The sequence below is a fragment of the Motacilla alba genome, chromosome 9 (assembly GCF_015832195.1).
Source record: "Motacilla alba alba isolate MOTALB_02 chromosome 9, Motacilla_alba_V1.0_pri, whole genome shotgun sequence".
In the NCBI taxonomy this organism is placed as follows: domain Eukaryota; kingdom Metazoa; phylum Chordata; class Aves; order Passeriformes; family Motacillidae; genus Motacilla; species Motacilla alba.
Genome location: NC_052024.1, coordinates 15374594 through 15399133, shown reverse-complemented (window position 1 = coordinate 15399133; position 24540 = coordinate 15374594). Strand labels below are relative to the sequence as shown.

Below are 24540 nucleotides of genomic sequence, written 5' to 3'. Positions count from 1 at the left end.
CCACTTCAACCAGGTTGTCAGATCAACATGTCTCGTTTACAGAGATGTACTCTGGATCTGTTACTGAGACGTGGTTCAGAATAGCTATTGAGGAACAAGTTGTTCTGCCACAGCTCTTCTGTGAGCGCTTTGTGTGCACGCAGCTTCATTCCAAAATGAACATGCCTTTCTTGACTAAGTTCAGGCTATTTTGGAAGGTGGAGTAAGCTAAAACATGGAGGGGGAAAAAGTTCTGTTCTTCCAGAAATAAAGTGATTTGCATTGGGCGTATTTTCTGTGAGCCTTTTGCGTTCTGAAGCCGCTGCCTACCTGGGCGGGTGGATCCCAAGCTCTGTGGCTGGCCCTGAAAGTTCTGCAATTCATGTTATGGTGGCAGAGAGGCCTTAGGAGATCAGCTGTTTTCTATAAAAAGCTGGATGATGGTGATTTTAATAGAGGGGTCAGCGTGCTTGGCACATGATCCTTTTGTGTGAGCAGGCTGGGTGAGTGACAGGGCTTATTTGCACCGGTTGTGTAAGGGTTTGACACAAATTGATTGGGTGACGAGGCTGATGGCACCTGCCATACAGATGCCATTTAAATAAAGATGTCCCCCTGATCGCAGAAGCATTTACCCATCACAAGGGCTGGCACTGCTGGGTAATATTTAAGCTGTTTTGCTTAGCTCATGGAAAACAGGAGTAGATTTCAGTGTTGCCTTTCTGGGTGGGCAGTATGACATTGGCAGCGGTCATGGGCTCCTTGGACAGTGAGAAGCCCTCGTGGAGCTTGTGGTCAGGGGAGCAGGCAGTGCTGGAGGAGGATGGCTGATGCTCTTCTGCAGAACCTGGGCTTGTGTTAAGGGCCTGTCCCTGCAGACTGCTGGGACGGTGGGGAATGCCGAGATTGGGTTTTGCTTTGCCATGGTTCTGTGTCACCCCTCCTCCTTCAGTGTGGCCAACTGCCATTCTTCTTTGGTAGGGTGTTTACATCCACCCATCTCATGTTTCCCAGGAGAAAGTGGAGCCAAATAGTGTAAGATCTGTAACTGGGCTAATTGCCCACTCGTGTTGGCATGCAGATCAGAGAAAATGCTGGATCAGTGGCAAAGCTTTCTCTTCCCTCTCCACACCTGGGTGCTGCAGCAGGGCTTGCTGCTCCTCTCACACTAGCAGTGTGTCACCTCTGGTGTGCTCCCTGTCTTTTTTTTTTCTCCTTTTAGGAAAGGGGCAGAGCAGGTCTGAAAGGGAAGGGTAAAGCTGAACTTGGTGGTGAGTGCTTAAAATACTGATGTGTGCTGTAAGAGAGAAAGCATCATCTCTTTAGAAACTTCTGTGACTGTGAGGACAGCTCCTGAAGAGGGAGGAAACCAAAGTGTTGCACCCATGTGTAGAAGATGGATGTTAGAACAACCCCTTCACGTCTCCTGCCTAGAAGTCACTCTGGATATAAGGTGGTTCCCCTTCCTGTTCTCCCTGTGTCCAAGCAGTTGCTTGTTGTCCTGGCCACCCTAAGTGGTCTCCATGGTTAAAGTTGCTCTGTGCTCCATTTATTGAGGCCAGGAGCTGTGCATTTCCCTCTCTTCTGTAATGTAGGGAAGTTCACTTTCCCCACTGCTCACTTTGGCAAACCTGAGGTGCTCTTCTCTGACAATACCGACCACTGTGTGGTGGTTTGTGCTTGAGCGGGAAGATAAACTGTGCTAACAATGATAACTATTGTTCTTGGTGTGCCCAGGAGGGGACAAAAATTGCCTTTGCCATGTTTCAAACATTTTCTGATGCTACAGGAGCTTGAGGAGGTGATGTGGCACCATAATCTCCAAGCGCTCCTACCTTCATTGTGTTGGTCGCTGACTTTTGTTAACAACACAAGGAACTTTAAAAATTTTATTCCCAAACCTTGCACTCCTGATTTCTGTGTATCATCCTGGAGTGGCTTTAGAGGATTTGTCTGGTGTGTGTTCCAGATGCCTGAGCTGCTCTGTCTCTTGAGGCATTTAATAGCAGTAGGGACATGGTATCTCATGTGAATAAGCTTGGCAAAATACAAAAGAGAACAGCTATTTCCGATGCTTTCAACAGTGGTAATTGACAGGTGGTGGAAATTAGAGAATGTATAGGCTAGGCATCTTAGTAGGTAATTTCTCTGCAGCATTTAAACATTTTGGTGAAAACTATATTTGAAAAGTGCTGCTGTTGTAAGAGTAAGGGCAGTGTTGCATCAAACTAGAGGAGAAAGATGAACTGATTAGTTTCCTCACCACATTCCCCATCCCTCCTCCTTTGCTAACATTTAAAGTGGAAAAAGTCATCTGGTTTGAAAAATGTCACTTGGTTAAAGAGAAAAAACAACCAACCAAAAACTCACAACAAGCATTTACTACATTGCATGTGGGTGGGATTGTGGGACCTACACAAAAGCAATGATTAGGAGCTGGCCTGGCTCAGGAAGGGGTGGAAGGGAGCAGTGTGCTGGGGCTGGATGTGGCAGAGTCAGTGGTTCTGTTGTGCAAACAAGGTAGTGCAAATGGTTCTTCCTCCCAAAAACCAGATGACCTGATTCAGTCCACTGCTTAGTAATATGTAAGAGGAGTAAAGATTATTTGATGGAAAAAAATTAAAGCTAATGTGAGCAGAAGATTAATTTGGAGTCTGGAAAAAGGGCATTGCTAATCCTTGACTCTTTGAATGGTTTGGGTGGAAAGGGATGTTAAAGATCATCCAGTTCCAACCTCCCTTCCATAGGCAGGGATGCCTTCCAATAGGCTAGCCTGCTCAGAGTCTCATCCAGCCTGGCCTTGGACACTTCAAGGGGTGATGGAAGTCTGTCAAAGCACTTCTAACCATCACTATTGGAGCAGAGGTTGTTGCTGTGCAGAGTTCAAAACTATTGCCTAGGTCGAAAATGGGAAATTTTTTTGCATGGGGGAAAACATTTAGAAAGAACCCCTGCCTCCCATAAAATGGACAGGCCTTTCAGGATCTGAACTTTCAAGCTTTCTAGTACCTTTTTGGTGTAGGAAAAATAGTACAACACAAAGCTCCCTCCCCTCTAAAACACTGAAATGTTGACTAAAAATTATTGTGCACTAGTGTTGTTACTTGGTGGTGGGAGATAATTGGAATATTCCCTGAGAATAAATGGATGGTGACTTCCAGGTGCTGCCTGGAGTTCAGATGCTCTCTGCTGCTCCACAGCACTGAGTGGGTTTGCTGGGGAAACGTACCTTAAGTTTCTTGAGGATTTTTTTAATCCTGGTGGATGCCATATAATCTGTATTTTAATGTAATTCTGGTGGTCAGTTGTGCCAGTTATCTGTGCTTTCTGTGTTTTGGGGACCTAACAGTATTCAACCTTCCTTGGTGTTTTTATCCTCCTTCTCCTCTCAGTTGCATAACAGGGTTATTCTGTCTGCTTGATAACCCCTGGCTTCAAGCTCTTTACACTTTCCTGCTAACTTAAGGTATCTCCTCCTCTTCCCTCCCTGATTTCCTTTTTGCCTGCACCCTGCAGACGTGCTCCTGAGATGCTGGGTGTGGGTAACAAGTTCCTGAGAAAATCTGTGGGTAAATGATTAACGTGTTGTAACACTGAGTCCCCCTCTCCCCTCCCTGAGGCAAACTGGTGACAGTGAATATTCACCTTCTGAGCTTGTAATGCCTGTCCTAAACAACAGATACCCTTGATTGGGTTCTTGCTCTCTTAAAAAAAAAAAAAATAAAAAATTGGCTTCTCTTTGTGAGAGAAAACAATGCTCAAACTGCAGAGATGTGGAATTGCAGATGAGGAGCCAACTTTTAAGTCTCTGAGCTGGTTACATCCCTGCTCAGCAAGAAAGCAGCTTCTTGGAAGAAGGTAAAGTGAGTTCTGACTGAAACTGGTGCAAGGATAAAGCCACGCTGTGCAAACAGGTACATTTGACTGGGCTCTGGTTTGAGCTTCAGAGCAAACTTGCTTTGGGAAGCAGCAGCTCCCAGACCTCCATGGTGGGATGTGCTTTGTGTGCTCACCTTTCCTACCTGCTTCCTCCTGACCAGAGCAGGGTGATTGCTGAGAAGAGAAACAGCACCTCAGAAATTCTTCCATAACCAGCCTGGGCTGGAACAGAACTTCACTCTTGGTGAACATCTCTTCCTCTGGCAGGAGGCACACCTGAAAGTCATTCTGGCTGCTGTAAAGCATGAGTTTCATGAGTTGGACCTGAGGATGGGAAGGAAGGGACAACAAGCAGGGTTTAAAAGCTTGGTGGGAATAATGGCCTGTGAAGAAGTGGCTCAGGAAGTTTTGAGGTGGGTGTCACTGAGCAGTTCAGTGCAAGCTCATGAGGTGATGACAAAAACCTCCTCCTGGGTGTTGTACAGCAGTTGCTCAGCCAGTGAGTTGGGCACTTACTCTGGCAATGATAGCTGCAGAAACATGTGCTGCTGGTGAGACTGAGAGGAAGAAAATGGGAAATACATAATGTGTCTGCAAAGAAAAAGATCCCAAAGAGTCCTTTGATCTCAAGCTTTTGTGGGTTTCTCTTTATTTGACTTGTTCATTCTCCTTGGAGGATTTCTGGAGGAGCTCCAGAATTCAGCCTTGATGAAAGCCACCTTCACACTTGCAGGCAACATCCCCAGTGGGGCTGAGTGTATGTGGGGAGAGGTCTGGCTGTGGGGCAGGCACTGCTGTTTCTCTCACTGCTTGGACCAGTTCCTAAAGTGAAGTACCAAAAACAAGGCCAGCCAGATTAAGTGTTTCCCCTACCCGGTGGTATTTGTTGTGATGTAAAGCTGGAATGGTTCCTAGAAAGCATTAAAACACAAATAATATTAACCAGGACTGAGAGAGAACAGCCAGTCACTCGGAAATGAGAACTACGTTACGGTGCGAGCGGGTCAGTAGGAATGAGGCCGTCTGGTTTTTACTACTAAATCTGCTACTCAATCCCTCGAGAGCCTCAGGGAAGCCTGGTCCAGCAGGAAAGGGCATGAGCAGGTCGCTTGTCTGTACCAGTTGGGACTGGGAGGCATCAATTGCAGGTGTTGCTGCTGAACTGGAGCATACTGGGCAAGGCTGGCCCTGCCTGAAGATTGTGATATCCTGGCTGGGTAGTTGATCCCTCTGACTCAGCATATTTGCGTATCAGCTGGGACTGATCCAGCCCACCCACCCCAGTAAGGCTTAAAAAGAACATTTCCTTGTAAGGCATTTAGGGATCCTGGGAGGTTTCATGCTAATCACATGCAAAGTGCTGTCCATCAAATACTCAACTGTTTATTGAGATATTTACCTGGATGATAACATCTCTTCCCCTTCCGTCCAATAAAACGTGCTTGGTAACTCACATGAGTGCTTGTAAGGCCAAAGGGACAGTCAGCCCTTTTAATCTGTGCTGTCATGAAATAAATAACCCACTGAGCTAATTCCCTCGAGCTTGTCCTAATCTCACCTCACCCTCATCTTTGTTCACATGCGCAAATGCACTGTCAGCAGTGTGTAATGTGCTTCCCTTGCAGCTTAAACAATAAATCCTATAAGACCAAAGCTTTGGAGATGGAAATTGCATCGTGTTGGTGGTCTTGGGCATATGATTCAGGTGACTGAAGGTCAGCTTGAAAGGACAGCACTGACTTCAAAGAAATCTGCTCCCTTCTACTGAAATTTCACTCTATAATTTGGGGAAAAACAATTTTTGAGTTTTGCTTCATGCTAAATAGGTGTGTGCAATGATGTTTGTGTTTTAAAGTATTTAATTTCTACCATGATTTCTGCAAGACTTTCTCTCAGCAACCACGGGAGAAAGAAACTACTGAAAACCACTGGGTTTTTAAAATATTTTTTGGCATACTGAAAAGGTTGGCAAGGGACTCAGCGTAAGTGTAGATACTGAACGTACCTGTGTATTTCTCAAGTCTTACCCTTTGTTGGTACTCAAACTTGATGGTAGAAGGAGTTGGTTGCTTTGAAGTGAGAAGTTGCAGAGTCCTGCAATTCCTCTCCTCATGTCTCTTTGTCGCTCCTGTTTTTATTTAATCTCTTGTCACCTTTGGAGGAAGATGATGTCTTTCCCTGCAGGGGCTGAGCGAGGAGGGCAGGCAAGGCTCCAGGTGTGGTTCTGTAACAGAAATCCCTATTCAAATGACAGGCACTAAACTTTTCAATTTCCTTTTTCCTTTTGGATGGTGTTCTGTTTTATATGTTGGGATCCTGCACTTCCCTGGGGCAGGCTTGCAGCAGTGGCTCTCCTCCCTGCAGTCACTATGTGTTCTCTGTTTCTGTAATTTGTCTGATCAGCAGATATTTTGACATCCATGTATTTTGAGAGGGGAAGACAAGCATTTAGCCTTCAGTTGGAACAAGGCTTGGCACTACTGTACATTTCATATTCAGCGCAAGACTCCCACAGAGACCCTCCAGCTCAAAACCTGTTCCCTTCTGTGTGGGAGTGCATTTTGAGACTTCTCCTCAGCTCCATGAGCCCTCAGCTCCATGATTCTGCTGGAGATGCAGAATCTCCTTTCACAAGGTGCTGGAGGTCTCAGAGTGGGGGGAAAAGCCCTGAAGTTATTGTTGTTCCCTGGGTTGCAGTAGGGAACAGTGCCCTCCTCACAGCTGCCTGGGTAAGAAACACCTTTGGTCTTGGGTTTTTGCACAAAGCAGGAGGATCAGGCATCCCCACTGCTTCTGGAGCCTGTTCCACTGCTTTGGGGAGAAGTAGCTTTAAAGGCTGGTGTGGGTTTGAATCAGACACCAATCTCAGGCGTGGAGAAGTTGTAGGTGTGCTGGGAGTTTGTGGTTTGCTGTCCCGATCCTCTCCTGATTCCTGGCAAACGACTTGATTTTCAACCTTGATATCTTGAATCTGCAGAGTTTTCTCATCCTAATATTTTCACTGGGTAGCATCAATAAGAAAGAGGAGGATTTCAAGAGGTAAAATACAGTCATCTTGCACTGCTGAACTGAGTTGGGTTTTGTTCAGTTGGGGCTTCCCCAAATGGAGGGTCGGGTTGAACTATTGGGCTGGTGGAATCTAAAACCTGGCTCTGCACCATTTGAGGTTTTGCTGTGAAATGCTCCTTCTCCTGTGCCATCTTCAGCACCAAAGAGCTTGATCCCTTGTTTGGGCTGGATAGTCATTGAAAGAGAAGGGAAGGTCCAGGGCTTGGAGAAAGATAGTGTGCATCCCTCTTCTGGGTGAGAAATGCCAGAGGTGGGTGAATGTGGGAGCAGCTGGACTGTAATGTGGGTCATTGAGGAGCAGTGGTGAGGCCATCTAACCTACAAGGGTTTGGGCTCTGCTCCAGGCTGCCACAGTAATTATCAGTGTCAACATCTGGCACATCAGTTTTTCCATTAGAAACTCAGTTCTTTGTGGGATTTTAATAACTTGGCTATTTCAGATCACACTGAGAAACAGCATGCCCCTGTGCAGGCACACAGGATGCTTTAGTTGTTTGCAAAGCCTCCATATATAATAATAATTTATTGCACTGCCTTGAGAATAGGCAAGATGGGAAAACTAAGCCCCTACATAGCAGGAGTTCTTTTCTATCAGCCAAGCTGTAGGAATGATGTGCTTGCAATTAACTCTAATAGCAGGAGAGTAGCCGGTGAGGGGAGGGTTTGGGCAAGGGGGCTTTTTTTGGCTGAGGTTTTGTTTTGAAACATGAGAGCTCCTTGGTAGTAGGGCAGGTTCAGGATAGTTTAGCAGTTGCCCATGCCCAGTGAGGTAAAAGGCTAGGGGGAAATTGCTGTATTCATCACAGGTAACATGGAGAGGGGTTGAAACCTGGTGCCTATTTGATGCTGAGAGACTTCCTGCTTGTAACTCTGTGCGTCTTCTGTGATGTGGACAAAACTTTGTGGTGTTTTGAGGCATAACCCCACCAGGAGAAGTGGTTTGGAGGGGGCCAGTGAAAGGTCCTTCTGGTGTCTGCTGTGCATTCACATCCTGTGGCTGGTCCACAGTGAGATTTATAGCAGATGGTACTGGGTCTAGGGTGATTTTCTCCTCTTGGAAACATCTGCAGCTCTGGTGTGTTGTAGGCTCTCTCATGAGTCTTAGCATCACTTACCGAGTCTAAAACTGAGAGCTGAACCTTCACAAAGTCCCTATCTGAGATAAAGCACTTGCAGACTTTAGCTTTTCTTAAAGCTCTGGGTGAAACACATTGGTCCACAGTGAGGCACAAAGTTCAGGCAGTCTGGTTTACAGCTAGAGCTTTGTTGGGGGCATGAGCTGCACGTGTGTGTGTGTGTGTGTAGTGACCCTACAAAACAGGATCTGATTTAAGAGAGTATTTCTGTATAGGAAAGCATCTAAGTATATGCTTAAGTCCTACGGAAGTCAAAGCAACTTAAGCATGTATTATAGTTAATCAGGAGCTTAAGTGATTTTCTGAGTTGGCCTAGATCTGGAATGACACATAAGGCTCTCCTGAGTTGGGATTCACAGCCGTATTCTGTAGTTCCTTACCAAGGAAAGCTGATTTATTTATTTATTTTTAATTTTTGCCTTATAGAATGGCCTGTTTTGGCCTTACTCCTTTGCAAGTTATTGGAAAGGAAGATGTGAAAAAGTAAAGCACTCTGAGCAACACAGTCCTTTTGAAATGACAAAGAGAATTTGTACCAATAATTTCAAAAGGACTCTGTGCATCAAGAATAGTGCTGTGACAAGGATGTTTCACTAAAGGATACTGTTGGAGTGGAAATGCCATCTGGTGTGATCAGAATGACAGCCTGCCTGGAATTGGTGCTGTGTAATGTGCTGCTGTACATTGCTTCCCTTTAATATGATTTTCTTTTTTTTCTTTTCTGAAGTCTCTTTGCGATGAGCGGGATACTTGCAGCATGGATTTGAATTGAATGCTATGTTGTGTAATAAGAACAATAAGCAGGTGCATTGTATAAAATTTAAGTGGAAAGCTACTGCCTAGAAGGGAAAAGTAATGTGGTTACTGCTGCATCTTTTTCCGCATATGAGCATTGTTCCCAAGCACTTACAGGTTTCCCAGTGTGATAGGTTTATTTAAGGTAAACTCCTATTCAGGTGAATGGGACACTGTGCTTCTCAATTGATTTTTTTAGTACAACTTTTTATGGTTAGAACAATAAACAGTGCTAATATATAGGTTCTTTGTAAGAAGACTAACGTTTCGCCTGGAAGTAACAGGATTATTTGATGAACACTTGAGTGTTGCTAATGAAAAAGGGTGGGAGAGGAAATTACCTTTAATAAGGAGTTTAAGTGACATTTTTTTTATAGAATACCACTGCTCTTGATTTTCACAGAAGCAAGGAAGCCAAGGTGTTTGTGAGGCAGGTGTGGAGCAGCTGGGTGCCTGAAGACTTGCCTTGTCTCCCCTGTTTGTGCCTTGGTACTTGCCCCATTCTTGCTCTTAAGCAGGTTGATGCTTCCTGGGGCACACCAGTCCTGGCCAGCAGCGTCCCTTTCTGTCTGAGGACAGCCCAGCAGATGCAGCTCTCCTGGAGTTGCAGCCCATGTTTGCAGAGCACTGTCTGTTCTTGTGTTATGTGTCCCCGCTCAGCCTGGCCGGGAATGAACCCTTGTCTTGACCTGCAGCATCCTCTGGCAGGAAGGCTGCCAAGCGACTTCCAGCTGAAAACACAGTTTGTTAGGAAAGGGAACAAGTTACTTCTTGGCTTGCCTTATGGACCCCTGGCCTCCAGACTAGGCAGATCTTCTTTCTAGCCCTTACTGTAGTTAATCCAGCCTTGCCAAGACCAGCAGTAACCTTGGGTGCTTTTCTGATCAAGTCCTCTCTCCAGTGTTGGCTAGAGCAAAACCTTCCAGCTTTAGGTCACCCTAAAGAGGAAGTCTGCTCCTGTGAATATGCCTAAATGACCCCCTTTTACTGAGGAAAGTTTTCAGATAATGTTTTAAATCCACACTAAGTCAAACTAATACAAATAGTACTTCAGAAACAGGAGGACAGGATCTCAGGGCCTTCAGCTCCATGTATGATGTGGTGCTGAAGGCTTGTTTGTGCTGTGCTGGCATCTCCTAGTTGGACTGCTCATGTTTCTTTGCAGCAAGGGACCTTTATGTTTTTATTACAAAAATGAGCTTGTCAATCTAGGAGGGTCACAGTCTGCCTTTTGGGAATCAAAGAAATTTGCAGAAACTGGAAAGTGCCAGCTTTGAACTACTGAGAGCTGTTGTTCAGGTGTGTCTGGTGTCTCTGAGAAGCAGCAGCTCATAGGTCCTCTTGGTGCCTCATGGCTTGCACATGCTAAAATGGGAACAGAACCCAAAGCTTGTGCTGTCACTCTAGAAGGGTGATTGGTTCCTCATTTAAAGGGGAAAGACTTGGGTTCTGGGGAATGTGTGTCTGTGATGGGCTGGGAAAAGGGGTGAACCAGAGTTCTTGCCTTGACTTTAGTACTTTGTCTCTCTGACAACCCACTGTAGGTGCCCAGATTTCCTTCTCTGGAAATGCTGTTATGGTTTATTGTTAATGACATTTGTAACGAACTTGTTCTTGCACTGTACAGGTACAAAGTTTAAGTCCTTTGTGATTTTGAGATATTGGCATGTTTACCTAATAAATTCCAGTAGCTCTCCAACGTAAGTCTTAGCTGTTGTAGTTCATGGGAGCTACTGGTTCTGATGTTGTTTCCACCCGGAGCTGCAGTGGGTTATTTCACTGATACCTTGAAGCTCAGGAATCTGCTCAGGGTGTCACCAGCAGCTCAACTATTAATGGAGAAATATGGACATATGTCAGAGGAGGTGAGGGAGAACTGAGTTTGAACCAGATACATTTTAGGAGAATATACAGATGGCCCATTGTAAATCTTTCAGATGCTAGTAAAGCTTTTAGGTAAAGGCACTGCTCAGCATTTGTCTGATTTTGGCCATCTGAGTACATGGGGATCTTTCTAGTGGAGCTGGAAGCAGTTTTGTAAGCGGAGGAGCAGTGCAGTTTGACATCAGCCATAGCGTTGGTTCCCATCTGCCTATGCAGGAATGGACATTACTTGCATTCAAAAAACTGTGACATGGAAGGTCACAAATTCTGTGGTGAGAAGAGGAGTCTTTCTCAGTGCAATCCTATGTAAGATAAAAACTCTAGCATCTATTTCTAAGGACAGGATTTGAATAATCTGATATTTTTTTTTCCTTTTTTTGGCCATGTCTTGGGGTCACAGCACCTTCCTTGCTGGCTGGCACATCCTCAGTCCTTCCTGCTTCTGTGCACTTCCCTTAAGCCACAGCCTATTTACCCACTGCCAGACTGTACCTGGTGCAGGTGTCATCCCACATCCTTCAAACATCCCCTTCCTTTCCATTCAGGAGTGATTGTGTTGGAGCAGTGCAGCTCCAAACTTCACATCTTGTGTTGGTTTTTTTTTTTTCCCTTACCCTTTTTGGGGGGTTTTGTTGTTTTGTGTGTAGTTTCTTTTGGGTTTCTTTGGTGGCTGTTTGTTTTTTAGCTTCCATTTCTTCTGTCTGCAAAGCAAGGGATAGGATATAATGTTTTCCATGGTGGGGCTGTGAGGCTGCCTGGGCTTGGTTCGTTCTCACAGCTGAACAGTGGCTGTGTTGTGTTGGCCACGTGTGCTCCCAGCCTGCTGAAAAGGCAAGGCAAAGCCCATTAACTGAAACCACCAAGAAGTTGTGTCACCCACATTTGGTAAACCATGGTGACTTTAGGTTGCAGTCACCTTGGCATTTAGAACGTGCTCCAGTGTCTGAGAAAGTGTATTGTGGGGCTTGTTAGTTTTAATTTAAATTGTTTTGGAATACTGGAGACTTCAGGGTAAAAATAAAGGAGATTTTGGTTCTCTAAGATACCAAACCTGCTCTGGACATGGTGCAGGAGATGTGTCGCTGCTGGGGACTTGGACCTTAGCTGTGACATTTTTGCAGACATGGCTTCAAGTGCAGTTCTGTTGAAGTCCTTTGTACCCTCCAGTGAAGGAAATTGCAAAAGGTTGGCACAGCCTAGCTGGAATTTCTGAGCTTGTGAAAGCGAACAGTGTAAAATGCTTTTGGCTGGCTTTTGAGGGCAGATGTCTGAGCACTGCCATTGTCATATAATGATGGATCTTCTTTATTTGGGTTGGATGTCTCTGTCCTTCATTGCAGCAGCAAGAATTTTTCTGAGTCCATGGTTCTGTCTCCAAAAATGGCAAAGATTTTTTTCTGCTAACTAATAGCTTCCTTGACAGGGATGTGACTTTAATCCCTTATGGAAAATGATTCTGCATTCATCCCATAGCAGGATCGGGGCTCAGATCTGTTGGGTGTTCCCAGCATTGCTTTTACTGCTGGGTTGCAGCAGCCATTAGGATCAGATTTGTCCAGTGTGTCCTCATGGGAAGCACTGGAGGAATCTGGATCTGTTGTCTTGGTGAAGATGACCATCATTGCGTCAGGAGGTTGGCTCTGGAGCATTGCAGCTCTGTGGTAGATGCAGGAATTTGCCCAGAGCATATCTCTGGGAATGTCCTGTGGTCCTTGGGTTAATATCCACATAGTGCAAAGGCGGCAGCTTTGGTGGATGGGCCAAGTTTGGATTGATTTTTGAAGGCTTAACCTTCTGCAGTGGAGAAAGAGCTGTAGGTGTGGCTGTGTTTGTGACAAAACTGATGCCCTCTTGCTGTGCTGTGGCTGTGCTCTCTTTCTGTTGTTGGTCAAAGGCAAAAAAACCCTGTGAAGTAAAAGGGATCCCAAACTCCAGAATTCCAGGTCAGCTGGGCTGACCCTTCCTATATCCCCTGCTTAGCAGACAGGAGAAACAGAAGCTAAGACCTGTGAGGGCACAGAAACACTGTTGAGAAAAAGCAAGTGTGAGCTTGGCCCTGAAGGGACTTCTGGTCCTCAGTAGTTTGCAGTGAATGTAGGTGATTGCCCTAAAGGTGTTGTCTCCAGGGAATGCTTTTATCAGGAAGGTGGTGAAAGAGAAGGGAGGCAGTCTTCCTCTTTCTTGTGAAGATGTTGCTTTTAATTCTTACAAAGCAGAATGAGTAGGTTCAATCTCTGCATTACTGGCCAAGCTCTCAAAGGCAATGAGTGTTGTGTTGAGACACAGCAAACTGAGGTTTCCCAGTGGCAGCTTATCCCAGCTGCTGTCAGGGCAGGTGCCAGGGAATGTGGGGTGAATGCCTTCAGGAACCCTTAGGCAACCAGCTCACCTCCAAGAGACATGGGCACGCTGCTTCTCAGCTCTCCTGAGCTGCTCAGTGAGACTGGTGCCTCCTGAGAAGTTTGAGGCATGTTAGTCATTTGTTACAAGACTATTTTCTTTCCATTTTTGTTCTTAATGCTCTGATATTTAGATAGCAGGAGTAAGGAAGTTTCTAAGCTGTCTGCTTGGAGCAGGGTGATTGTAGACCACCTATTCCTGGGCAGGAGGTGACATCCCTGGGGAGGCTGATGGTGGCTGGTGCTAAGCCACAGGGCACTGGGTGGTTTCCCACAGGTGGGGGACAGATATACTTGTCAGGGACATGTGTGGGCCTGTGTGGGGAAGGAAGCATTCACTCATGCTCCTCACAGCACACAAGTGTTTTTTGCTAATCATTCCAGCCCGCAGGAATTTTTTTTATACTGATTTTTGGTGGTGGTGGTTCTTTCATTCAGTCATTATTTTTTTTTCTTTTCCCTCCTTTAATTGTTGAAGCTGTTTTTAATCCCTGACCATAATAAAGCCACACTGTTAACACAAGCAGCGGGGTAGCTGAAATTGCAGCTGTACTACAAGCTCTGCTTTTAATTTCAGGCTGTTATTAATGAGGCTAGAAACTTTCCCTTCCCCCAGCTGAGCTTCGACTGTGTGTCTTCATCTAAGCTGCTTCATTCTGTGCTTCAGAGCATCCCTGACTCCATCTGGATATAACAGGTGAAGGCTGAAGACTTTTTCAAATGTCATGAAGGGGTTTCTGGCCACTGTCCTTCCCTTTTCCTCATGGAAGCAGCTCTGTGGAGGTGGAAGGTTGGGAGCAGGCAGCTGCAGGGGCTGGGACAGAACCTCCAAAGAGAGGGTGGCAATGGGGTATTGCAGCCCAGAGTTGCTAGTGCTGGGAAGGAGATGGAACTTCACACGCCTGACAGAGGTGGGAGAGCAAGACAGGGTGGTTGGATGGGTTGGTGTTGCTTGTGAGTTTCTGCCCCTGCACTTTGGTCCTAGGGCCAAGTATGAGGAGCTCTGATGGTTGGTACTGCCATCCCATGGGGCCGCACCCATCACTCTCCATTTTTAAATCTCCTTTTTGCTCCTGCAGTGCCCTGGGTGCCCACAGGAATAGTCTGTTGTTTATAGAAGAAGCAGTAATGGCAAAAAGGTTTTATGATTTTGGAAGGTAATATTGTAATTGCATTTGGGATATGGAAATCCCAGTCTACTGCTGAAATCGCTGCAATAGACTTGAACTCGGGGATTGTCAGGACTCTAGGAAAAATTCCCAGCAATTTGAATCCCACACTCCTGTTTATAACCTGTGTGTTTTAGAGAGGATGAATTTCTCTGTGGCCAAAGGCACATAATCCTGCCAGCCCCAAGTGTGTGCACTCCAGGCCAGGCTGGCTTTTATTTCCTGTGCAGGTATTACTTGAGTACTGCAAACCTGTGAAATAACCCTTTAGGACTGTAGCTGCAATAGTCTTTAGTTTTTAAGTTAACACACACCCCCCTCCGTCCCTTCCCTGCAATGTAATAAAGGTAATTACTGCCTGTGCAGTGCATGTGTTTGCAGCTCTGCAGGAGCACTTGCTGGGCTGGTCTCATTCAGCTGGCTCCTGTTTGGATCCTGCATCTCCAGACTGCGAGGTCTGAGCCTGACACTCCACGGCGTATGCACTAGCCTTTTTCCTAGATGGATTTATTGGATTTCCAGTAAAGACAAACAAAGTCTGAGGTCTAACGGTGCTGAGCAGGCAGCGCTGCACTCGCTGGTCCAGCCTGCTGTGCTCAGCTCCTTATACGGCCAAAAAAAGGAAGAGGAAAAGAGGGCGCAGCGTGAATACCAGACATACGATGCATTCTTCCCAGCTGCAAACTTGGAATTCGCTTTTCCCTGGAAAGTGGGCCCTCTGTATATCCATTAATTCAGGCTCTCTACTGTTGAGCAGGAATAGGGAAGCCAGCATTGAGCTGGCTCCGAGCAACACGCAGTTGTCTTGTGTAAAGGAATTTCTTTTCTGTGAGGTTTTTTCTTGCTTTGATGGGAGACAGAGGTGGGACGAGGAATGGGAGAGGGGGCCAGGTTCTCCTGAAGCTCACTCCGACTTGGCAAGCTGCAAGCAGGTAGACTGCAATTACATCTATTTTCTTCATCTAAAAATCAATCCGATTCATCATTAGCCTCTGCCTTTAAATTATATTTTCCCTGAATAGCATCTTCCGGTTAGTGGGAGGTGGAGGGGGGGGAGGTAAGGTAATCGATTCTGTTACTTCATTCATCATCTGGCTTCAGCCCGTGTTGTTTGAATCACTGTGTGCATGAATGGCTGTGCTCGGGCTGGAAGTACAACGCACAGGTTCTCTGTCTGTTGGATATGGGCCCTGATATCTCCAAGTGGGCTGGGGTTTCCAAGCACTGCTTTGTTCTCTTGGGTGCAACACCCTTTTGAGAGCTTGAATGAGGAAAGTCAGACCAATCCCTGCCCTCTCCTGGTCTGTCACTGGTTCACAGGGTGCCAAGGCACTGGGAACTGAACTGCTATGGCAAGTGTTGTGGTTTCTTAGATTGTTTGGAAGCCCCATTTGGAGCTGGAAGCCACAGCAGGGTGAATCCTGGTGCTACCTGTGCACTGGCGGCTTGCCTGCCTGCCAGCACCTGGGGCCACGTTAGCAAGGACACCTCCAGCCAGCCCGGTTTGTGCCTGTTACCCAGGGGAGAGCTTTTCCAAGACCACAGATGTGGCTTGTGCTTCTGTGGATGCTCTCTGTGTTTCATGGGGGCCAAACAGGTGGGAGAATTGAGCAATTGTCACTCAGCCAAAAGGCATTTGCAAAAAGCAGCTTGACAACCTTGAGTCATTTTTACTGCCTTAGGATCAGAGTGCCTGGAAAGCAGTTCTCTATTGTCTCTTCACAGGCCTTGTGGAGGTGATGACGCTACTTAATTTCACAAGCTCCTTTCATCTAGCTCCTGCACCGTGCTTTCCCTTCTTGAGGATGGGCTGTGACAGCACTTGACTAAGGCAATCTGTGTAGTTTTGTGAGGATCCCATCTGTTTCTCTCCTTGACAGCTGGGTTGTTCCATGTTACTTGCCTTCTTTCCTTCCTGTAAAACCCAGCACTTTATTAGGACCCAAAATAGTAGCTCCTCTGGGCCGTGTTGTAATAGAGGGTGTTTCATGATGACAAGTTCCAGCATTGCATGAAGGCAAAGCCCTTTTATACACACAGGGAAATAGCAACAATCTGCTTGCAGGTCATGCATGGCTCAGCTCTTTGAACTTCTACATTGTCAAGTGTTTGCTGTCTCTGTTCTTAGAGACCGTGCTTTGCAACAAGCACTGTAAATTATACAGCAAGGATAATAAAGGAGTTTGAAGGTAGAAAAAAGAGAAATGAATGGCAAATCTATGCTAATGGAAACATCTGTTGGGTATTCTTGTTATTCTTTCCCTATCCATCCCAACATGTGACCAGAGGTTGTTTAAAGCCAAGTGGAATAGAGGGTTAATTTTTTTCCTCTGAGTGGACCTTAGGCTCTTGTGTCTAGGTTTGGGTTAGAACTGTCAAGTGGTTTTTTGGCACTATTTCATATAAGTGCACTCGTGAGCATTTGGCTATAAATTCCACTTAATGATGCTCCTTGTTCATTAGCCAGAGCTCCACAAAAAATTTGGTAGTGGTCTTGGTGAGTGTTGGATTTGGGGTCCCTTGATGTTTTGACTGAATTCTTTATGGTGATATTGGTGTGGATGATAGCTGCCAGCTGAGGCCAGAAGACTGGCAGGCTGGTAGGACTCCATTCCTGTGTCCTCAGATGGGTGTGTTGCTTGCAGAGGGCTCTCTGATGCTGCTGTTACCTGAAATTTGTACATGGTTTAGGAACATCATGAATTTTGTGGGTGCTGAAAAGTTGCAGCATCTCTATCTTGCTTCCATTTCTGCTAGGTTTAAATGGGTGTAAATTTCCACATGTTTTTGCTTTTCTAATGCAGTGAAACACTGAACTGGTGGAGAAGGAGAAAAAGACAGGTGACTGGTAAATATTTCTTTAGGGTTGGGGTGGTTTTGTTTCCAGGATGTTATCTTCTTGTTGGGAAAAAATGTAATACAATAAACACAATGCACCCTCCAAGTGTAGGGGAATGCTGTGCTTCTGTTCTTTTTATGTTTTTTATTTTTGTGGTACTGCCTTGAGGTGTCTTACCAGAAGTACGGGCTGTCGTTATTAGAGTATCCTGTAAAACAGCTGTAATAATTGCACAATGTTCTTTATTCCTGTCAAGTTTATTCATAGACTTTTTTTTTTAAGACACACGAGGGACTGTCTCTGCACACATCATTGATTTTACTAATAAAATCTTATATTTTGATGGTACATTTCATTGGAAAATCATTAACTGCTCTATAAGACTTACAGTATCGTGGGATGGGAATGTTTCCTGTTGCCTTCATGGAGAGATTGATCTAGATGGATTTCTTTGATTTCTTAACAGCTACTGGGAAAGGGCACAGAATTAGATGCCTCATCTCTGCTCCAGTCTCTCTCACCAAGGCTTTTCTTCCTGCAGGAAGTGGAGAAGGTGCTTATAACCAGTTTTTATTCTAGTAAATAACTAGAAGTTATTCTAGTGCAATATGTGGGCAGAGGACACCTGTTGGACCATGGCCACCGTGTTGTCCCCAGTGGTCCCTCCATGTGAGGTTCCTACTGTCAGCTGTGACCATAGGTCAACTGCTCAGGTGGAGGGTATTGTTTCTATTCAGGGTATTCCAGGAGCAGCCTGTGCCTCTGTCCAGTATCAGCCAGACACGCTTGAAAGCCTCAGGCTGTTGTTGCTGCCCCTTCTAGCTGAGTTCTTCAGGAGTTTGGATCAGCAGCACATGGTTTTAGATCCCAATGCAAGCCCAGAGCCCATGGAAGGACCCAGAGTGAGGTGAATGTGGGCACTGCTCTGGTTTATTTGGCTGTAAAGAGCTTTTCCCCTGTAAGGGAGTGTTGGACTGGCAGGCAGAGAGCCACCACTGAGCCAAACTCCAGTCCTGTATTTAGTGGCAATTAGCAGATTTGAGTGCGTCCTTCATTCAGCCAAAAAACCTGGGAGATGGCACAAGTCTGTATTTCATTGTATTCATTAATTTAGTGAGTATGTGTGTGTTGTATTTGAGGGAATGTTTAGTCTTCAGGTTTGTAGGGCTGAATACGATTCCGTTTTACAGGAGACAGCCCAGTTGTCCATAGCAACCTGAAATTGATTTCCCCACCCCGTCTGCTGAAAGCTGTTCCCTCTTGAATCATCCCTTTAATTTAATACAGTGAACAGGATGTCCCTGCATGCAGAACCTTTTTTTTTAACAATAAGTGACCTAGGCAAAAAAAAAAAATTCTTATTTGAACAACAGCCCTGCCTCTATTGCCACTTGACATTAGTCCTTGGTGTGCTGTTTCCTCGTGCTTTGTTTCAGGCACTGGAGGCCATTATCAGTATTGGTTAATCACTGCTGCTGCCACAGGGGCATGTCCCCCTGCACGCCCTGGCCAACATGGCAGTAGGTCCCTCTTTGGCATGAAACCCTTCAGGCTGCTCTGCTTTGTGGTGAAAAAAAATCTATTTTTTTGTAGCGTGTGTACCATCAGCCCTGTGCTTTCCCCTGATGTGTGGTGGTGCCCACACGTGGCACTGGCCATGTCATGGCTTTGGTCTGACCTGCCTTTCTTTGTGGGTCTTTCCAGTGCAAGCAGTGGACTTGCTTCAGAGGAGGCTGGTTGGAAGGTGTTGGAGAAAAATGGGAAGAGCTGCCTTGCTGTTTTGTTCCTATTTGCAAAAGAAATCTTTGTCATCTGTGTGGTGCCTGAGGAGTCCAAGGGAGTGATTACCTTGTCAGAGGAGTGCAAAGATGAGGAATGTGGGACATTCGTGCTTTTGCTACTTGGAAGAGCACTTGACTACCTTTTGGAAGAATGACAGCTTGTGTGTGGTCAGTGCAGAATGCAAACTCTTTCCACATTTGCTTGTCCCTGGATTTTGCACAGCATGGCAAGACAGCATAGATTTTTTCCCCCTGTGTTCTTTGTTCATGCCCTGCTTGTTGCAAAGCCACTGGAGGAGGAGGTGTTGCTGGGCTGGGGCAAGGTGTGCCATGTAGCAGTTGTCCCACCAGACTTGTCCCTGTTGGTTGTTCCACACAAAGAGAAGCAAGCTGCTGCTTGCATCCATGCTTGGGCCATTAATACAAATTGCACCAATCTGTGCTGTGAAATGTCTGCCTTTTCCCTGGCTTGTTTTATGAAAAGTTAAAGGGGTAAAAAAAAAAAAGCACACTAAATCAATATGTCAGAGGCTTCAGTTGCGTTTCACCTGCTGTCACTGTGGGATGAAGCCATGTCACTTGACATGCCTCGTGTATGGCACTTGTTGAGTAGATAGTTATTTCATCTCCCCGTTTTTTTCATGTCAGTCAAAAAAATGGTTTGTTTCATGTGCATCATCTGAACATTGCACTGAATAAGCTACCCTAAAAAGGTTAATCTCCAATTCTGTACTGCTTTTACTGTCGCATCCAACTGCTTCAAAGACAGCGATGAGTGTATCTCTAATGATGACTCCCAGATACAGAGGTAGCATAGGCATCTACTTCTTTCAGATGCCAAAACGGAGACTTACAAGGCCTGTTTTTTCAGAACACTTCATGTTTTGTAGTGCTGTACATGGTTATAGTACAAGTCTTGATTAAAGGTTGAACACAGAATCTCAATCCCTGCCTGCTAGTTCTTGTCTCTTGTGAACATAGTCCTTCTGTATCTTTATTCAGCCACAAAAGGCACAGCAGTAAATATGTGGGAAATGTTGATATATGTGACTTTGCTCTTATCGTTCAGAAGGTTTATGGCAGAAGCATAAACAGGATCTAATCTTTCCAAGTGACGCTCAGCTGCCAGACCACAAAGCTTTCTTTCTCATCTCCTCACCATTGCTTGCTTTGCTGCTCTCCCTGTCTGAAAACTGAATGAGGGGGAGGAAGCCACTGTCCCACATGGCTGCGACCTCCTTTTTGACATGATTTGGCTTTCATACAGCACTAGCATGTAGAGTGGACATTGCTCCAGGTGTCAGTGAACTTCTTTGTGTCTTCTTGTTGTTCCTCCCTTCAGAAGGAGTACTGCCTGCCTGAGAGCCAAGTGTGATCTGGCTGAGTTATGCAGAAGTTCCTCAACTGTTGTCTGTAACTTCTGTCAGTGAGATATTTGTAAATTTAAGCGCTTCCTCCCAGAAGTATCAAAGGAACTGAGGCCACTTTTCAGCATGGACATGAAAGGCTTTCGCGCACTGGTGCAGCCAGGATTGCCATGGAGAACAAAGGCTTTTGCTAATCGCTTCTAATGCCTTTCAAGTTTATGCCTCATTTTTTCCCCTTTTTCAGATGGCCTCCCAGAGTACTGAGACTTCACTGACTGACTCACCAAATAATTAACAGGAGGAGGACTCAATCTCTGAAACTTTTGAACACCTCTTTTAATTTTCTTGAATAAGCCAGTACTCTGGCCAGGATCCAATTTGTGTAATTACATTTGACCTAACTTAATCCCTTGGCAGTTTCAATTGCATGTGGTAGTTGTCTTGGCTCCCTGTCCTGGGCTGCCATTCAATGCTACTCCATGGTTTTCAACAGCTGTCGTAATTCAGCTGTACAAATGAGTGTATTTTCTTGGTGGAAGCATTCCTCATATCTCTATCCCTTGCTAAACATCCTTATCTCACTAGTATTTTGGAGGTAACGTGTCTGATGCTGCAGATGATCTTGCTGAAGTCCCTGGAGCTACTTTCACCCTTAATGATGGGCATGCATTTAAAGTCTTTTATCAGTTGTCCAACATACATTTTGAGATTACTTTGAGTTTTTCACCTTCAGGCATTTATTGCTCAGTCTCCTCAGCTACTATGTGGTGCATTAGGGATGTTTTTGGTGCAGGTATTCCTCTTTAGTCTTGGAAACAGCACTTCTGCTATCCAATCAGTGCTAAACAGGAGTGTGTCACCTTCCTGTGCTGACAGCAGTTGGGCGGGCTGGCTGTAAGTGTTGGCATTGCTAAGAGTGCAAGTGATGAAGGAAAGCAAAAGCCCAGGACAGCTGGGTAGGATTACAAAGGATGAAAAAAAACCAAGCAGAAACTTGGAGATGGACAAAGTGCAGTAGCCAAAAGTACAGTCAAATGGATAATCCATGCAAAAGACAAGACAGTGAGTTCTTGCATTGGCACATCCTTAGATGTGCAACAAGCATCTTGTTTTCACAGCAGGTGACAAATTGAGTGTTTCTTGGCTTCAGCCATTGGAAAAGGCGTATTTGTTACAAAGCCACTTGATCCTTTGGGGGCAGGAGAAGCTCCTTCTGAGGGGACACAGGAATTTAGATGAGATCGGGTGCAAAAGGTGATCTATTGTGAAAGGTGCTGTTGTTGCAAATTGTCTCTTAACTCTAACTCTGTTTTTGTGAGAGCCTCCTGAAGTAGGATCGCAACTGTATCATTGCTGCTCTCCCTTGTTGCCTGTTATCTTTCATGAAATTTGGGATGTTTTTGTCATTCAAAACTCTCCCCTGTGTTCCTGAGCACTATTCATGTAGATTCCTTCTCTACCTTTCTACAATGCCACCAAACACTTGGGTTCATGAGAGATTTCATTTTGCTAGGTAGAACATCCTGAAGATGAGGAGGTAAGGAGTATGTTGTGAATACAGAAACCATTTATCAGAACTGACTTTTACTGTCTGGATTTGTCCCATAATTACACACATTTAAATCTCAGAGTGGACTGGAAATCTTGCCTCTCTTGGTTTCAGTGACACTGTAAATAAAGTCATCAGTGGTAACATTCAAATTTGTCCTCTGTTGCAGAGCTTAAAGGTTTGGAGTCAGAGCCATCTGATTTGGACGTGTGCTGGGTACTGTTTATACCTTGGCAGAGCTTTCTGCAAAGTCCATGAACACTTTGTTTCCTAGAACACAAATTTATCAAACCGTTATGGTGGTTGTCAGTGAAAATGTGGCCAACTCTGAGCGGTGGTGCATGATCTATCTACAGTCAGTGATGTTGCTTTTGAAGATCCTGTTTGTGTGCTATTTTCTGGGTGCAGAAAACTTCAGAGTTGCTGGTTTTTCCTTTACTGATGGACTGGACTCTGCCTGCCATCCTGAAGACAAATCTTTTATTTTTCTTGTTTCAGAGTACTTTGTAACTGTGTGTGCCTGAATGCATCATCAGCCTTTGGAGGTGAGCGTCTTCCCTTGAAACAGCCTCGTGATAGCCAAGTGCCTTCTCTCTTGGGGTAAGGAATGACATACACACGCAGAGATTGAGAATGTGCTGTGAGCAGAAGCAGAATGGGCAAAGAGGGGACAAGCAGTACTGCCTCTACTTGTAAATTTTGGAAATAGTGAACTTTTCATGGAGACAGGGAATAAACTAAATCTGTCCACTGTAAATAAAATAAATTATAAACTAAAGTTGCAGCAAGGAAATTTAGCTGAGGTGTCAGTGAATGATCTACAGTCAGGATAGGTGAGTGCTGGAGTGGATCCCCCAAGGAGATTAGGCAGTTTTAGTCATGGAAAGGTTTAAGACCTGGTTGGAAGAGCAATAGCAGACATGCTTTTAGGAGAACCGATCCTTCCACGTGGTGGAAAAATAGACTAGCTGACTTCTGCAGAGTTCTACTAACCCACTGATAATTAGAAATGAGAATGTGTGAAATTCTTATCTTAACAACCTTATTCAAAGCTGATAAGGTGAAAGGCAAAGCTGGGTGTATCTGTGCTGAACGAGCTGCATGGTCTGGTGAAGAATTGAGGCAGCAGCAATTAATGCTGGTGCTCAGTGTCTTTGTTACCTGAATGGTGATGTTATTATGGAGGGAAGTATAAGCTCAGGAGAAAGAAGAGGTTTAATCCTCTGTTGCTGGCATGTAGTGTAAACTTGTGGTAAAAACAGGAAGTTGTATCAATTCTGGCTCCTTTGTAGTAAGTTTCTGGGAGTTTGGATTGCTTCCATGGTCCATGTAAGGGATTTACTCTTACTCTCAGGGGTGTAATCCCATCTGTTTTACTGTGACATGAGAACACAATGCTACAAATATAGGTATACTGAGCAAACCACAAATACCATGTGGAGCACAGAGAGAGGAATCAAGTGATTACTTTTCCTCTCTTTTTCTAGGGCTGATGAAATGGAGGAGAGTTTCATTTTTCTTCTCTTGCTCTTCTGTTCATGTTCTCCATTGTGTTTTTTTGTCTTGTCTTGACAGCAAACTCAGCAGGCTTTTCCTGAATTTAAAAATGCTGGCTCACCAGCCAGGTCTTGAAATTATGTCCTGAAGATGTCTGCTCCTTTAGTTCCTTTGCTTCTTCCTCCTTCATCCCTTCCCTGGGAGTTGCTGATTTCAAATGGAGCCTGGGCTCAGGCAGCCTCCAAGCCATCGTATGACAAGAGGGGTGTTCAGGTGCTTTGTCTTCCTTGGTCTAGTGAAGAAGATCTGTGAGATACCTGTCTTATCTCATAGGACATCTGAAATTCAATGGGAAGTTCTTCAACCTCTTGTTGGACTTTGGTTTCTCTAAAATTTACATTTCATACATAATGTCAGCATCCACTGGTGTCTGCCCTGGAGTTAAACCAGTGTCGTATTGTTCCTTATCATCTTCTGCTTAGCAGAGATAAGCTGTTGTGTCTCAGGAGAGCAGGGACATGGAAGAAACTTGCAAATAGCTCTAAGAAATGCAGATGGTGTCAAGAAGAAAATAAGGGATGCCTTTCTGAAGTCACCTTTGTACATGTTCTTTTATTTTTTCTTTTATTTTTTCCTACTCTTGAGCTTTTCAGTTCCTGCAACTATCTGCTCAAATCTTGAAAGCAAAATGTGTTCGTGGAAAGATGCAATTTACTGTGTTCCCCCATGATCTTTAGATCTCAATCAATCAAATAAATCCAAGACCTTGCAGTTCACCTTGTTGCAAGGACGGTTAATAAGTTGAGGGGTTGTGCCAATGGTAGTGATGGTTTTCCAGCCTTGTGCGTTTTTTATTGTTATTCTTTTTTATGGTTCTGACCTTTTGGACTGGTCAGGGTAAGATTATTTGCAAAGAATAGTCCATAAATATGCCTGTCAGGACTGGAGTTAACATTCAAGCGTTGCTGCTTAGCAAAAGAAAGCAATATGCCAAAGTTCAATTTTGATTTCCCTGCAGGGTTGAAAATAATGACAAGACTCACTTAACATGGCAGGGATGAGTCCTGCCGTCTCTGTGGGAGTGGCTGCTGTGTGGTCCTGCAGCACTTTGTAGCTGTGTGCCTGGTTCAGTTGTCTGCTTCTGAAATTTGGTGTCTGGCATCTCGTGCTGGGGCTTGCTTGGGGTGGTGGAGCCCT

General features: G+C 45.1%; 1 protein-coding gene across 25 annotated transcripts in view; it reads left to right on the top strand.

The window, feature by feature from the left end:
• The window catches only part of LOC119704331 (LIM domain containing preferred translocation partner in lipoma), a 330317-nt gene that overhangs the window by 42059 nt on the left and 263718 nt on the right, over positions 1–24540 (top strand). For 20 of the 25 annotated variants that reach the window (XM_038145377.1, XM_038145361.1, XM_038145363.1 and 17 more), the window contains one exon: positions 22345–22446. The exons of 4 other annotated variants lie outside the window; for them this stretch is intronic. The gene's annotated coding sequence lies outside the window, so the exon portion shown is untranslated. The remainder of the gene's footprint in view (positions 1–22344; positions 22447–24540) is intronic. One more of the 25 variants, XM_038145380.1, reaches the window with a different exon arrangement.